A 16,580-nucleotide genomic window follows, 5' to 3' on the forward strand; every position below is an offset into this window, starting at 1 on the left:
GCACCCTTACAAGAACACCCTGAAACTGGAGCAAGCCTTCAGTGGGCTGGAGCCCAGAAGCACTGACGGCAGTTGATCCCAGGCCCCCACAGTTTGCCCTTCTCTCTTCTAGTCCCTGACGTTCATCATCAAGTCAAATCAGGTCAAAGGGCTGGAGAAGTAATCACTGATCTCTGGGATGAGCTTTGGATTTCCCTGATTCAATCAGAAAGTACTGCCAATGTTTCTGGGTCGAATGTCAACAGAGCGTCAGTCTCCAAGGGAAGGAGTTTTCAGTAACCTTGCTTCTTCTGCTCAGAAATGACTTTTCCATGATGATGTCATAATGAAAATTATGCTGGATTAGGAGTCAAAAGAAGGAGGTTCAAATTCATCACCATAGACATATCATGAGACCTCTGGGCCTTGGGGTTTCTCACCTGTAATGGGAGGGTGTTGGACTAGAATTTCTCAGAAGTCTCTTCTAGTTATAAATCTATGATCCAAGTTATCTTTTCTCCTAGGTGGCAACAAGTACACAGTAGTTTCCAATTAGCACAACTGATTTATATGATCACCTTCCCTTCAACAACGTTGGAAGTCAGAATGACTCTCTCACATCTCTGGTTCCTGTGAACTTTCCAAGGATGGCACCTTTTCAAAGGTAGGTAATTGGAAGTCCAGCGAATAAACAAAGGCTCTAAGCATGTCTACTAGTCATCAAGAAACAAAATCCAAGACTGTGACTTTTCAGATACTTTGTCTTTCACTAGACAGTGTTTTCTAGTTTTCCACCCAGGAGAAATGACAAACTCAAACAAGGAGTTTATTCCTAGACAATTATGGTCTTCAAAATCCACCCTCTGTATCTCGGATGTCCTCATTCTACACCTTTGTCCCCTTCTCTAACTCCAAAGACTGAATTATCTCTCTCCCTGCCCAGCCCTTCCCACTAAAATTTTCTCTTGGAAGAAGAGACAATATACTCATTTACACGAAGGCATAAATGAGTACTGACAGTTTGTTACAGCTTTACAGGTATGATTTCTGACATCAGTTTCTCTGGTCAAACTATTTTGAAGCAGGTTGCCTAAATCAATATCTCCTACTCAATTCAGTTCAGTGAATACTTGGTATTTACTGTGTGCAAGACACTGTGTTTGGTGCTGGGGTACAACAATGATAATGGCACAGAATCTTGCCCTCATGGAGCTCACTTTGTAATATTTGTAAGAGTTATGGCAGCTAGGTAGAGCAGTATGTAGTGCTTAGATTTAGTAAGACCTATGTTCAAATTTGACTTCAGATGCTTACTAGCAGTGTCACCCTGGGCAAGTCACTTAACCTCTGCCTCAGGTTCATCATCTCTAGGGGGTAATAACAACACCTAACTCTAAGGATTGTTGTGAGGATCAAATTGGGTAACTTATTTGAAACACTTTTTGAATCTTAAGGAGCTATAGAAACATTTGTTATTGTTATTAATAGGAGGTATACAGAATATGTAATATGATACATTCATGATGCAAAGAGAAAGTCAGGAAAAAAACACTCTAGAGCAGTGATGGTGAACCTTTTAGAGACATGGTGCTGGGCCCCCACTCTTGCCCCACCTCCCAGACTGAGTGTTGTGCCTGCCCTCCCCTACTGAGTGCTGGGTATGCCTCTACTGAGTGCTGGGTATGCCTCACTCTCCCTTTATCCCACACAGGGGAAGGAGAAAGTGCCCCCATTGGCCTGCTGGGCAGAGGGATGGGTGATGTGAAAAAATGACAGCAGACATAGTGGAGAGGGGGGAAGGAAGCATCTCTGCCCAAGTCCCTCTGCCTTTCTAGTAACAAACTGGGAGTGGGGAGAGGGCGGCCACGTACCCACAGAGAGGGTTCTGAATGCCATCTTTGGCAACCTTACCATGGGGTCACCATCACTTCTCTAGAGGAACCTAAGAAGAGAGTCATCCATTCCAGAGAAGAGGATAAAGGAAGGCTTTCTGGGAGAGGTGACACATGAGCTAGGTCTTAAAGAAGGGAGGATGCTCCAAAAAGAATACCCGCCAACACAATTGCATACAAGCAAGAGAGAGCAGGGCAATATCTGGGACCAGCTGGTAATTCATTCTAACTGAAATGTAAATAAAGTGTGTGTGTGTGTGTGTGTGTGGCAGGGGGGGTAATGTGAAATAAGACTGGAATTATAAATTGAGTTACTTATTCCAAGGTTAGACGTTGTTTTGCCCTATAGCTATATGCCCTTTGGAACTACAGAAAATTTTGAAGAAAGAGAACAACATAATAGAGTAGTATGTTGGGAAGATTATTCTGATAGTTGGAAAAGAAAGGCTAGAGTCAGAAAAACCATTTAGGAAGCTATTAATATAGTCCAAGGCAAAAGATGATGAGGGTCTGAGCTAGGTTGGCAACTGTGTGCAAAGAAAGGAATGGATAGGTGGAGGAACTATTATGAATTGATATAACTTGGTGATTAATTGGGTGTGGGGAACGAATGTAAGAGCAGCATCAGCAATGACTTCAAAGTTCCTAGTTTGGGTCACTGGGAATATGGTGATGCCATCAACAAAAACAGGGACTTTGGAAGGAAACACTGGTTTGAAAAGAATGTGTTCAGCATTGGATGTGTTAAGTTGAAAGTATGATCAGCAGCCAATTAGCTTTGTAGGACCAAAAAAGAGATATGAGGGCTGGTGAAGTAAATATGAGAACCATCTGCATAGAGATGATGATGGAGCAATTAGAGAGGATGAGATAGCCAAAGGAGAAATAGAGAAAAAGGATTCTTAAGCTGGGACTATAGACACCAACTCCCCCACCCCTCTGCCCAGGATCTGTGGATAAATTGAGGGGGTGGTTCATGAACTTGGATGGGAAAAATTGCATCTTAACCTTCACCAACCTCTAACTGAAATTTATTATTTCCTTTAATTTTTTTTTGAGAAGGGGTCTGGAGGAGTCCACAGAAAGGCAAAGGAATCAATAACAACAGCAAAAAAGTTAATAATCACCAGCATAGAAGAGGAAAGCTGGGTTCACTCTCTGTTATTCTTATCAGAACCAGCTGGCCAGCATCAGACCTGTGCCTCTGGTGCTGTGAGTAGATTTTACTCCATTGTTAGTTCACATCTGTAAATCTCATAATTTCTTGGATTGGTTTGTTGGATAGAAATATGGTTAAACTGTACCTTATTGACATAAAACCCACCAACCAGAATATGCTTTTCTACTTTAATTTTTTAAAGGTAAATTTGATTCCATGAAAGATTTTTTCAAAAATAACAAATATTTATTAAGGTCTTATTCTATTCTAGGTCCTAGGGACAGAAAGATATACATAGGATGGTCTTTGCCCTCAAGGAGATTGTAATCTTATATGGGAGATGACATACACCAATAACCATAGTACACAATGGAATATGATACTCAATTGTGTGTTGTATAGAAAAGAACACTGGCTTAGGAATCAGTCATTTACATCCCAGCTCTGCTGTTTACTATCAGTGTATTTGAGTCACTTTATCTCTTTGGGCCACTGTTTCCTCGTCTGTTAACATGAAGGGTCTGGGCTAGTTGACTTCCTGGTCCATGAACACTTAGAATCATAGAAGGGATCCTATGTCCCCAAGTGCCCAAGAACAAAAAGGGAAGGAATGCCATGTGACTAGAGACTCGGGGAAGACTCCATAGTGGAAATGGCATTTAGAGCCAGGTTTTAAAGAATGAGTAAGGGTTTAAACAGGCAGAGAATGAGAAGTGATGGGAATGGAAGGCAGTGCTGAAAGCTTCCCAGACATTTTCAACAGTATAGTATAACACAGGAGGGAAATCAGGAAAACTATTCCTCCAGGGAGAAACTGATCACTACCCAACACTGCATAGTTTCCATTGGATAATGAGAATAACTGTCATTTACAGAACACTTTAAAGTTTGTACTTCATATGCATTATCATATTTGAGCCTCTTAACAGACCTCTGAGGTAGATATTAAAAGCATTATTATAGAATCAAGACACAGGCTCTTCAGGAAATATGGTATTGTTTCTAAAAAGAAAAATGATGGGCCCTGAGTGCACACCAACTTGCTTCTGTGATCAGAGAGACTCATTAAGAGATGACAGGTTGGAAATTGTCTGTCATCAAGGTAGGGCAATTTGCATTCAATATTGAAACCCATGTGGTTGCTTCAGAATTATTACTGTGTGCCTATGAGTCTATCCTGGATATTCCCCAGACTGCTATAAGCCTCAGGAATCTTTGCCCAATTTGTAAGACTTTGCCACCCCACCCCCCACCTCAGGGGAGTAGGGGGGTGGGGAAAAGAAAGAGTTCCTTAAATGAAAACCTAAATTATTTCTAGTCTGTGCAGTGAGTACTGTCTCAGCCAGACATTCTATGTCTCTCCACAGCTGGTAACCAGAAGATGGCATCATGAGACTACATGTCATTTAACTATTTCCATGCAGGGGAGCTCTGAATCCCTGGACCTAGAAACAAATAGGAGAGAGAGCTGCATGAACTGAATGAAATATTGAAGAGAATACTCACTTGCCTGGTGTTGTATTTAGTGATCAGATCTCAGATCCATTAGACACATGCTGAACGGTTAGAGTGTATCAAACAGCTTAGATGACAGCGGATACATCAGATGCTAATTTCTGGGGGAAAATTCTAGGAGGATTCAAAATATCTGCTTTCTTTTAGCTAATGTGGCACTTTGTAGAATTCTACAACCTTGTATTCTACTTCTGTGTGTGTGTGTGTGTGTGTGTGTGCATCCACCCACATGTGCTCACCTTACTTATTTTCCCTAGCAGAATGTAAGCTCTGTGAAGGCAGGGGATATAGCCTATTCATCTTTATATTTCCCTGACTGCCTAATATAGGGCCTAACATAACACTCTCAATAAATATTTGTTGAATGAATGCCTTTATTTAAATCTTGAATTATTATTTACTTTTCATAGTCTTATATTATCTTATCTTTCCATCTAGATAATAAGCTCTTCCAGGACAGGGTTCTCTCTCTCTCTCTCTCTCTCTCTCTCTCTCTCTCTCTCTCTCTCTCTCTCTCTCTCTCTCTCTCTCTCTCTCTCTCTCTCTCTCTCTCTCTCTCTCTCTCTCTCTCTCTCTTCCTCTCCCTCTCTTCCTCCCTCTTTTCTCTCTCTCTTTCTCCCCTTCCCCCTTTCCTCTCCCTCCCTCCCTCTTTTCTCTCTCCCCCCTTCCCTCCCTCTTTCTACCTTGCTCTTTCTGTCTCTCTCTTTTCTCTCTCTCTGTTTCTATCTGTCTCTTAGCTCACAGTACTTCATGCAGTCATTTCTGTATTGGAAGAAACCAGGTGAGAGTATGTATAGTCATCTTCCTGGGGACAACAGAGTGGTAGCAGAAGGCCCTCACCAACTGAATTGCATTCCACCTCCTGGTAAATATGATCATCAGTTCATAGATGTAGAGAGTTGAAGAGGATCTTAGAGGCTATCAATCCAATCCCCTCATCTTCCAAATGAAAAAAAAATGAGGCTCAGAGAAGTTATTCTTGCCTGTGGTCACACAGCTAATGTGTTAGGGGCAGATTTTGAACTGGGGGTCTTTAGGATTCCCCTTTAGTACCTTAATCACTAAATATATTATTGCCCAGTTTCTCTCATCAGCAATGCGATACAATGTTGGATCTTCCTCAGCCTAATCTTTGTGCTTCCACATTTGCTACTTCTGACTTCACTCAAACTACATATTTATTGAACCTGTTTTTTGGTTCTATGTTGAGTGGGTGGACAAAGGCTCACAAGTATGTGCTTGCTGCAAGAAATAAGTCTGTATATTGTACAAACCTCCCTGGGTTCGGGTGGGTCTCCTCAACAGAATGCAAGCTCTTGGAAGGCAGAAACTGGTTTTTTGCCTTGGTACCTCCAACAGAGAATATGACATATACTGGGGGCTTAAGTGTTCATTAGATTGAGGAGTTCTGGCAAGGAAGTAAACAGGCAATGAGAGAGAGAGAGAGAGAGAGAGAGAGGCAGAGACAGAGACAGAGACAGAGACAGAGACAGAGACAGACAGAGCAGGTAGTATAGTTTGCAAATAGTAGAATAAAGTGATGTAGAGGTTTGGGTCCAGCCAAGATAAGGTAAAATCTTACACCTATCAGAATCCAGAGAAGAGAAACCAACCAAGTAGGAGGCTTTTGCAAGAATCTATGGGAGAAAAAATGAGGGCCTGAATGCAAAAGCTATTGCTGAGGCAAAACATATAATAACTGGTGGGATGTCTGGGGTGAGAGAGAGTAAGGAATTGAGAACAATGCTGTGGTTATGGATCTGGAAGGAAGCTCAGTAGCATAGGTCTCCAGTGGGAGATAGGAGAATGTTCTAGGTTTCGTGTACTGAATATTTGGTATTCTTTTACCAAGGAGTGCAAATTCAGAAGGAAAAGAAAAGAGGAGGCACCCCATGAACCAGCAAAAAAAAAGGGGTAGGGGAAAGTTCAGAATATGAGCCAGAGCTCACGATCTGCTGCTATGCAGCTATACTCCAGCCAGCATTTCTGCTGATCCATTTGGGTTCTTCTCCCCACAGTTCTTTAGAATGCCCAAAGCAAAAGTAGCTCTGTGGTTTCAGCAGTAATAATGATATTGCAGACAGGAATCATGGCAGGGAAAGCAAACTGTTGTCTGCCTTAATGGACTTCTGGCTAAAGGAGCTCTTGGAATAGCCTAAGAAGAGGCAAAGCATTCTGGTGATTGATAATTAACTGGAAATAAAGAATTAGTGGGACATCAAAAAAAGAGGATGGGTTTGGTTAGGGCTAGACCTGGGTAATATTGTGCAATTTTCCTCTGTTTCTCTCTATTTCCCTTGTTGGGTGGCCCTCCTTGTTTTTGGTGCCTGGCTGCTGGGTTGTATGGCAGGTAATATTGAGCCTGGAGTTAGGAAGACCTAAGTTAAAATCTGGCTTCAGATACTTACCAGCTGTGTGACCGTGGGCAGTTTTACTTAACGTCTCTGCCTCAATTTCCTCATCTGGGAAATGGGAGATAATAGCACCTACCTGAAAGGGTTGTTGTGAGAATAAAAATAAAATAATATTTTTAAAGTGCTTTCTAAACCTTAAGTTATTGTTATTGTTGTCATTATTATTATTTTCTCCCCAGACACCGATTAAAGGGACCACAGTGTTCTATGGGTCCTTCCCTTTAACTTTTTCCCCTGTCAAAAATTTCTATCTCCTATGTTCAATTTCTTCAGGTAATGGGCAATTCTGATAAACTAATTCCAGCCAAATGGCTTTGGAATGTTGAAATAGCCATCCATGGTACAGAAAATGAAAACTCTCTGAGGGTAGGGTTTGTTTTTCGTGTTTGCTTTTGCATCCCAAGTTCTTTGGCATAGTTGCTGCCACATAGTAGGTGATTAATAAATGGCTGTTGAATGAATGGTCCATCCAGCCTAGGCATTGTTACAGCAGAGGCTCTTCAGTGGAAGTTATCATTGTCCTTAGTATCAGTCTTAAAATTGAGGTACATCCCAGACACACATGAGCCTATTTTGTTCAGACAACTTGTTCAGTTTTTTAATATGTTTCTGACCCATCCTATCTGTTTGTATATTCAATTTCATAACTGTCTTTTCTATGAATGATGCCTCCCTCAAAGGATGCCCCCTTCTATTCATTGTTCAAGAGTTTATAGTTTGCCATAATAACCTCATTCATGTTTTTCAAGATTCTGTTCTTGGTCTGTCAGTATATCTAGGATATAACTGGCTTCTGAAAAGATGCTGCCAAGTCAACAAGAATTGGGAATATGAAGAAAAGCAAAAATAGTCCTTGACCTCATAATGCTCCCATTCTAATGGGGAAAACAACAGGTAAATAACAAATTTGTTCATGCCACTTACAAAGCAGATAGAAAGGTAATCTTAGAGAGGAAGGTACTAGTTGCTGGGCCTAACCTCGGAAGATTCATGAAGGCAAAGGATAGGGAAGGTACTAGCATCAGGTGAGAGTAGGATGTAGTGTACATTTCCCAGCATAAGAATGGGATTATAGAAAGATAAACTCAGATAAGGTTAAATTTAAGAATATTGGATGCTGTCTCCAGAACTATTAGCATGAGCCCATTCCAAGAATCCTCAAAGGGATCTTGGAATGTACAGAAAGCTGGAGGAAGCTGTTTGAGTGAGCAACTGTCACTTCCGGTCCTGAGCTGGCAAAGGAAGGCTGCTCTCTTCTGAGTTTTTCCTACCTGAACCTTTTGTGGGAGAAGGAAACTGTAAACTGCCTTTGGAAGTTCCTTTTTCACTGGAGAGAACATCTTACAGAAGATCTATCTATATACCTGCTGTATTTACCAACACCATATGAGAAAAGGTTACTTGAAGATCCCGTATGTTGGGCTCTGAGAGTCCCACCTTGGAGCCAGACTCAGCTCTGAGGGAACTCATCCCATCTTGGGTTCATTCTTAGTAAATTTGGAGACAACTTCTGAGATAAATAACTAAACCAACAATTGAGGATTATAGTCAGGTAGATTAAAAAGGTTTGGTGGGAAACTAGCTAGAGCCAGGAAGAAATAGGGTAACCTGAAGACCTAAAGACTCCATTGTGAGATGGATATAGATTGAAGAGTTGGAGTATTAGGACTTAGAATCAGGGCATCCTTGTGTTTAATCCTCTTATTTTACCCTTTGTATCTCAATAAACAGATAATTTTATATAATTTAGTCTCCAAGGCTTGTGTGTGCTGGCCCAGTGAAGGAAGACTCACTTTGCCTTCCCTTCACAATAGGGAACTGAGATATACTTACTGACAGTCAATTAAGTATCTAACTCAGTTTCCTTTCATGGATATCACCATCTATCCACATTATTTCTTCTTCAGATATCAAGAAACAAGGGACAATTGGGGTTCTTGTCCAGGAGACCCAGGGACACCCCTTCAGTTATGCCAGGAAGACTGGCAGGTAATGTCAAGGAGGTCCAGGAGATAGTACAGAGTGGGGTCTCCACAAGGAACTAGTAGGAGATTGGCAACAGATAATAGGCAGAAATAAGAATAAAAATAGTATTATTTTTAGTACCTTCAAGTTTGAAACCTGAATAATAATCCTGTGAGCTAAGGATTATGGGCCTTATTCTCTCCATTTTTTATGAGAAAACTGAAATTGATAAAGGAGAGATCTGGCAGAAACTCTGGCACAGAGACTGATATTTAGTGGCTGGACTTCTGACCTTGAAGGGAGGATTAGGGGGAGGCAAGAAACTAGATCTAGAAGAATTAGAGTAATGGAAGGAGGCCAAGAAAGGAGCTCAGCTTTGGGTTGAAAGGAAAAGAATAATAATGCGGTTAATAGATTTGGAATACAATGCTTGAGTCTAGTCAAAGAACTCTTTTGCTAGGACCAGAAGTAAGACTAACAAGACTTGCTTAATGTTGAACTCATTTTTCATTAAACTCCCCTTGCCCAGGGCCAGACTTGGTCCCCAAGCCTAAGGTAGAACTGAACTTACTAGTGGGAACTAAGATTTCAACTATGAAGTCTAAATTACTGAAATGGGAGGGATCCAAGCAAATCATTCTCTCTTCCTTTCTTACCATCTGCCTCTCCCTGCTAAAATGTCCTAATCTTTTAAGTCCACTCTCATATAGTAGAATCCTCCCTCTCCAAACTTTCCATTGATTCAGGCTACTCTTCTCTGAACCTTCTCAACTTCCATCATTATGGACATTACAATCCATGACCGGTGACACTTCTTTGTTCTTATCTATAAATTGTGACTCATATAAATTGTAGTGTCTTCATGTTATCTCTTGGCCTTGTTGTGAGAATCAAATGATAATAGATAGAAAACACTTTGCAAGGTTACTACATACACGTTTCCTGTCATTACTAATTACTACACAGTGCTAATTGCTTGGGATATAATAAAGGAAAATGGAATTGAAGCCCTTCCCTTCAAGGTACCAATGGTCTACTTGAGGGAGACAGGCCATACATATTCAAAAATGTAAAAGAACAAAACAAAACAGCACACAGTGGCGTCTGAGAAAATGCTAAATGAGAAGTAGAGGAGTTCAGAGGAAGGAATGATCATTGGAGGATAGAACTGTTGGGGAAGTCTTCAAGAAAGGCATTGAAGAATGGGCAGGACTTGTATAAATAGAAAGGAGGGAAGTGAAAAATCTAGACATGGCGGGTGGCATGAGCAAATACATTGGAATGGAAATTTGAATTAGGGAGTTGAGATGACAGTGGGTGCTGCCATGTTGTCTGGATAGAAGTTTATATGGGGAAGTGATGGGAATTACAGTAGAAGTACATAAGGAATCGGTTACAAAGGCTTTTGAATATCAGGCTTTGAAATTAATGCAACTATCAAATAAGTGAGCATAATATATACCAGGAGTCAAGCAATATGGTTACTCTTTTTGACTCTGCCACTACTTACTAGCTGTGTGATCATAGGCAAATTGCTTTACCCCTATCTTCACAAGGAAAGAGTTAGACTAGGTAACCAGCAGAACATCCAACTCTCACTTCCTTGAGTTTATTTCTAATGACAGAAAAAGACTGAGTTTGCAACTCTGCCTCACTTAAATCCAATTCATGAACAAATCAAGATAACAAGAGTGTCATTGGTGATGTCATTTTAAAATAATGAGGGGGCAGTTAGGTGGCTTGAGAATTCCTTAATGCTTTGAACCCTCAATATGCAAACTCCCTCCACTAATGCAGATAAAGAACTTCTCTATAAAATGGAGTTGAGATGTAGGTTGAGAACCAGTTCTACAGATGGGAGGTCCTAGGTTCAAATCTGACCTCAGACACTTCCCGGCTCTGTGACCCTGGGTAAGTCATTTAACCCCCATTGTCTAGCCCATACCAGACTTCTGCCTTGGAACCATTACACAGTATTGATTCTAAGATAGAAGATAAGGGTTTGTTTTTTTAAAGAAAATGAAGGATGAACAACAACAGGCAGTGAGGAGTCTGAAAATTTCTAGTCAAGAAGCTTGTGGCATCATAGGATTTCAAAGTATAGGGGTTGCTTCAGAAATCCTTTCCACAGCATCCTCAACTGGGAGGGTGGAAGGTCACTCAGACATTGCTTAAAAGCCTCAAGTGAGAGGAAACTCATCACTACTATTTCACTTTTGAACAGTTCAAATCACTAAGAAAGATTTTTATTTATTTATTTTTTAATTAACAGATTTTTTTTTTAAACCCTTACCTTCCATCTTGGAGTCAATACTGTGTATTGGCTCCAAGGCAGAAGAGTGGTAAGGGCTAGGCAATGGGGGTCAAGTGACTTGCCCAGGGTCACACAGCTGAGAAGTGTCTGAGGCCAGATTTGAACCTAGGACCTCCCGTCTCTAGGGCTAGCTCTCAATCCCACTGAGCTACCCAGCTGCCCCCCTTTTTTTTTTTAAATCTGTAGTGAGTCAAAATTTGCCTCCAAGTAACTTCCATCTATTCTTCCTAATTCTGCTGCTTTTTTGGGCCAGGAAGAAGAAGCTGTATTTTTAAAATCTGTTTTCTAAGGAGAAAGAATGTGGAAGAGTGAATTAAGGGTTTGGCCACGAAGTCAAGATAATCTAAGTTCAAGTCCTGCCTCCAACACATTGTAACTGTGGGACTGAACAAGCTGGCCACAGCCTCTCAGTAACCTTAGCAACTCTCGTTAAGACTAATTAAAAGAGGAATTTCCCATCAGCATTAATGGAGGGTGTTTACATTCTGGAGGTTCAAATCACAAAGGAATTCACAAGTCTGGACCCCCCACCAAAAAAATTTAGTTTACCTCAATCACCACAGTGCTTCTTCTAGTTGGTTAGGTAAGGGTATAAAAATGAGATGGGAGAACATTGTGTGAGAGTGATTCTCAACCACTGAGTTGGGTTTTTAGTTGTTCATTTATTTTAATCCTTGCCTTGTATGTTTTCATGGACTTAGAATCGGGTATTTTTCAATAGTCTCAAGCTTCTTGTGAGTTATTGACTTTTGAAATTTTGCCTCTCAATATTTTTTAAACCTTCACCTTCTGACTTAGAGGGAATGCTAAGTGTCAGTTCCAAGGCAGAAGAGCACCAAGGGTTAGGTAATTGGGGTTAAGTGATTTGACCAGGGTCACTTAGCTAGGAAGTATTAGAGGTAGATTTGAACTCAGGACTTGCAGTCTCCAAACCTGCCTCCTTATCCACTAATCCATCTAACTGTTCCTGCTTCTCAATATTTTCCTAGCCCTCTGAGACTGGAGTCCCATTTTTCTCCCTGTTCTACATGCAGTCATAGTGATTTATGCTAGGTCCAAAGCTGGGGGAGCTGTCTCTCATGGACAGCTCCCTGATTTTCTATTGCTCTCTCCATTGAATGGTGTATTTAGTACTGTTATGATGAGTGTTACAGACAGTTCCCTCATAATCCCTCATAGACCACTAGTAAGAACCAAACCTAGTATATTTCCATTCTCCATGGGCTCTTGTACTACCTGTTTTAGGAATATACCTCTTTCCCATTTAAAAAACCTTACTTTCACACCTGGCAAAATGCCCTGATTCTTGTGATTTAACCTAATTTTGCATCTCTACTTTTATCTCAAAGGATGGAGGTAGACCCAGCAATCCTTCCTGTAGCATCTTTGGGAGGCAGAGAGATCACTTAGTCGCTGCTTAATTAGGCCTCCAGTGAGAGATGCCTCACTGTTGGTGTCTTAATTATCAACAGTGGATGTCTGGAGAACTGGGTTCCAGACTGGTCAATAGCCCTAAGTGAACTGTGAAACCAGCCGTATCAGTCTCTACTTAGTTTCTCTCAGTTTCTACTTCTGGATGTATAATATGAAGGCACAAGAGTGGATGACCTCTAAGCTCTCTTCCAGCTCTAACAGTCTAAGGAGGGAATTTCTACCAGCAGAGATTCCTTTTCTGCTTCTTACAATTTGTTTTCTCTTCCATGTTTAGTGTATTTGCTATCCAAGATGGCACTTTCATTTAAACAGTCCTTCAATCCAAATAAATAATTAATGTGGGAATTTCAGTCAGGGAGGTGGGAACAGTTGCTTTGGACAAGATGGTCTGTAGTTACCCCTCGTATCACTTCATGTAGGTTGCTACCTACTCCCTGCCTACTAATAAGACTGGCTCTGAGTCTAAGAAATAATAATAGGAATAGGACATGTCTTCTCGTGTCATTCTCATTCAGTTTGTACAAGTTAATTCATAGTTGTTGCTGGAAATGGAAAATCCCTAAATAATTCCTATTTAGGATTCAAGATATAACTCTCTTCTCTGATTTAGCATCAAAACTTTCCTGGTTCATTTTGATGTTGGCAGCCTCAGCTAGATGTTCACAAAGTGGACCACCTACTCTTAGATAACTGAGAACAAGTCAGATAACTGACTTGAAAGGAAAAACAATCTTTTAAAATTAAAAAATTTCACATCAATATAATTTTTAAACATTGTTTTCTGACATTTTGCAATTCATGCTCTCTCCCTCCCTCCTATCCTCCCACCTGCCCAGGAGAGTAGATAATATGCTATTGGTTATACATGTGTTATCATACAATACATATTTCTGTTCATCTTATTGTGAAAGAAGACACATTAGTTACAATGGAGAAAAATTTTATGGAGGAAATAAAGTGAAGAATGGCATGCTCCAGTCTGCATTCAGACTCTCTCTGTTCCTTCTATAGCAGTGGATAGCCTTTTTCATCCATGAGTCCCTTGGAGTTGTCCTGGATCCATGTATTGATGATAATAGGTAACTCATTCACAGTTGGTCATCGTGCATTATTGCTGTTGCCATGTACACAATTGATTCACATCCCTTCAGTTTCCATTTCTTTGTCACCACAAAAAGAACTGCTCTAAATAATTTTGTACAAGTAGATTCCTTTTCCCCTCTCTTTGGGATACAGACCTCGTAGTGGTATTGCTGGGTCAGAGGGTATGTACAGTTTGCTGGCCCTTTGGGCATGGCTCAAGATTGCTCTCCAGAATGGTTCTATCAGTTCACAGATCCATCAACAGTGTATTTGTGTCCCAATTTTGGCACATCCTCGCCAACATTTATCATTTTTCTTTGTTGTCATGTTAGCCAATCTGATAGGTGTGAGATGGTACCTCAGAGTTGTTTTAATTTGCATTTCTCTAATCAATAGTAATTTGGAGCATTTTTTCACATAACTAAAGATAGTTTTTATTTCTTCATCTGTGAATCATCTGGTCAGATCCTTTGGCCATTTGTCAATTGGAGGGAAAATCAAACTTCAATTATAACTATATATCTTTAGGTGTTGAATATAGATTTTTCAACTTTTTATTCAGATAGATTGTCAAGGCAAATTCTCATCAGAAGTTTAAAGATCAATTAATTCCTATATTAAAAAATAATCTTCAAAATTGAGAAAGAAAATTTAGTCTCAATAGTCTAAATACCTAAAGCAAGAAAGATTAAAGCAAAGACAGAGAACTATAGACTAATTCACTAATGAATATTGAATTTTCAATCTTAAACAAATTCCTAACAAAAAGAATGAAGCAATCTATCCAAAAAGCTATTTACTACTATCAATTTGGATTTATACTAAGAATGCAAAGATGGTTTAACATTAGGAAAGCAATTAGCAAAATTAATCATGTTAAAAACAGAATAATCAAATGACATGATTTATCAATAGAAGCAGAAAATGCCTTTGACTAAGTACAATGTTCATTTATGCTAAAATGCTACTATAAAGAATAAGCACAGGGGGCAGCTGGGTGACTCAGTGGATTGAGAGTCAGGCCTAGAGACGGGGGGGGGGGTCCTAAGTTCAAATCTGGCCTCAGACACTTGCTAGCTATGTGACCCTGGGCAAGTCACTTAATCCCCATTGCCTAGCCCTTACCACTCTTCTGCCTTGGAGCCAATATTGACTCCAAGATGGAAGGTAAGAGTTTAAAATTTTTTTTAAATAAAAAAAAAAAAGAATAAGTGCAGAGGTATCTTTTCTTAATAGGATAGTATTTATTATATGTACCACATGCATATATATGAGTATATATTTGATAATATCACAATTGTTTCTTAGATAACTCTAGAAAATAATCCAATTAATTGAGACAATAAATTTGGTAAAATAGCAGGATACAAAATAAACTCACAAAATTAACATTTTAAAAAAGCAGTAACAAAAATAACTTTGAAATGCATAAAATTCCTAGGGGTCAATCTACTGTCACCCTAAAGATTTAAGACACTTTTAAAAAGATGAAGAACAACTCCAGTGGTTGGAGGACTACTTACAACTTAGGGCTAGACAAAATACCAATAGCATACAAGTTATGATACTACTTAAATTAATTTATGGACTTAGTACTTTGCCAATGAAAGCATCAAGAAGAAACTTCATAGTTAGAGAAAATTCATTTGCAGGAATAAAAAGTCTACAGGATGGTAGGTGATGTATTGAATAGAGCTCTGGACCTGGAGTCAAGAAGACCCAAGTTCAAATATAGTCTCATATACTTAGCTGTGGGACACTTAACCACTGTCTGCCTCAGTGTCTTCATTTGCCTCAGTTTCCTCATTTGAAAATTGTAGAGAATAATAGCAACCTAGTTCCTACAGTTGTTATGGAAATAAAATGAGATAGTATTTCCAGAGAACTTTAGGAAACTTAAAGCACCATATAAATGGTAATGCTATGAGCCATTATTATTAGAATATCAAAGAAAATAATGAAAAAAGTGGAATGAAGGGAGAATAGCACTTTCATCCCTGAAATTATACCATAATCATCAAAAATATTTGCTACTAGTTAAAAAAATAGAAAAATAGGTAAGTGAAACAGACTTATTATAGAAGCACAGAATATGAAAGGTAGAAAGGATCTCCATTCAATGAATATATAAAAAGAATTTCCATTATAATATACCCAACCAATTATTTTCCAGCCTCTGTTTGAAGAAAATCAAGGACAGGGAATCTACTATTTAATTTACCCACTGGGCAAATTATTTTGCTGTTGGATACCTCTAATGGTTAGGAAGTTTTTCCTGATATCAAGTCTAAATGAATCCCTTTACAATATACACTCATTGTTCTAGATATGGTACTCTGGGGCCAAATGATGCAAGTCTTATCTCCCCTTCACTTTACAACTTTTCATATACTTGGTATTTGATTCTCAGATCCTCCCAGAGCCTTCATTTCTCCAGTCTAGAGGTGTTCAGTTGCTTCCACTGATCTTCATGTCATTCTCTCAAAATCCTTCATCATCCTGGGTGTTCTGCTCTGAACAATAACCAATTTGTCAATGTCCTTCTTTTGCTAGGGTCTCTAGAACTGAAAACACTTCAGAGCATTTCTAAGAAAGGAAGAATACAGTTGAACTAGCACCTCCCTATTACTGGAAGCATTGTCTCTCTTAATATAGCTGAAAATTGCACTAACATTTTTAGATATCACATCACAGTGCTGAGTCATGCCAAGATCAGCTCAGGGATGGCCCTCGTGGGTCATCAAGTCAGGGCAAGAAGCATGAGGTGTGGGATTACAGGAGGACCAATTCCAACTAAGAACTATGTAGACAGCTTCTTAGAGAAG

The 16,580-nt window shown here is 39.7% G+C and overlaps 1 protein-coding gene across 2 annotated transcripts in view; it reads left to right on the forward strand.

Annotated features, from left to right (window-relative positions):
• Positions 1-382: 382 nt before the first annotated feature.
• The window catches only part of KIF5C (kinesin family member 5C), a 287,301-nt gene continuing 271,103 nt past the window's right edge, over positions 383-16,580 (forward strand). Inside the window, exon 1 of one of the 2 annotated variants that reach the window (XM_056793825.1) lies at positions 383-643. The gene's annotated coding sequence lies outside the window, so the exon portion shown is untranslated. The remainder of the gene's footprint in view (positions 644-16,580) is intronic. The other variant, XM_056793826.1, reaches the window with a different exon arrangement.

This window comes from Monodelphis domestica, chromosome 4, assembly GCF_027887165.1.
Source record: "Monodelphis domestica isolate mMonDom1 chromosome 4, mMonDom1.pri, whole genome shotgun sequence".
Taxonomy (NCBI): Eukaryota; Metazoa; Chordata; class Mammalia; order Didelphimorphia; family Didelphidae; genus Monodelphis; species Monodelphis domestica.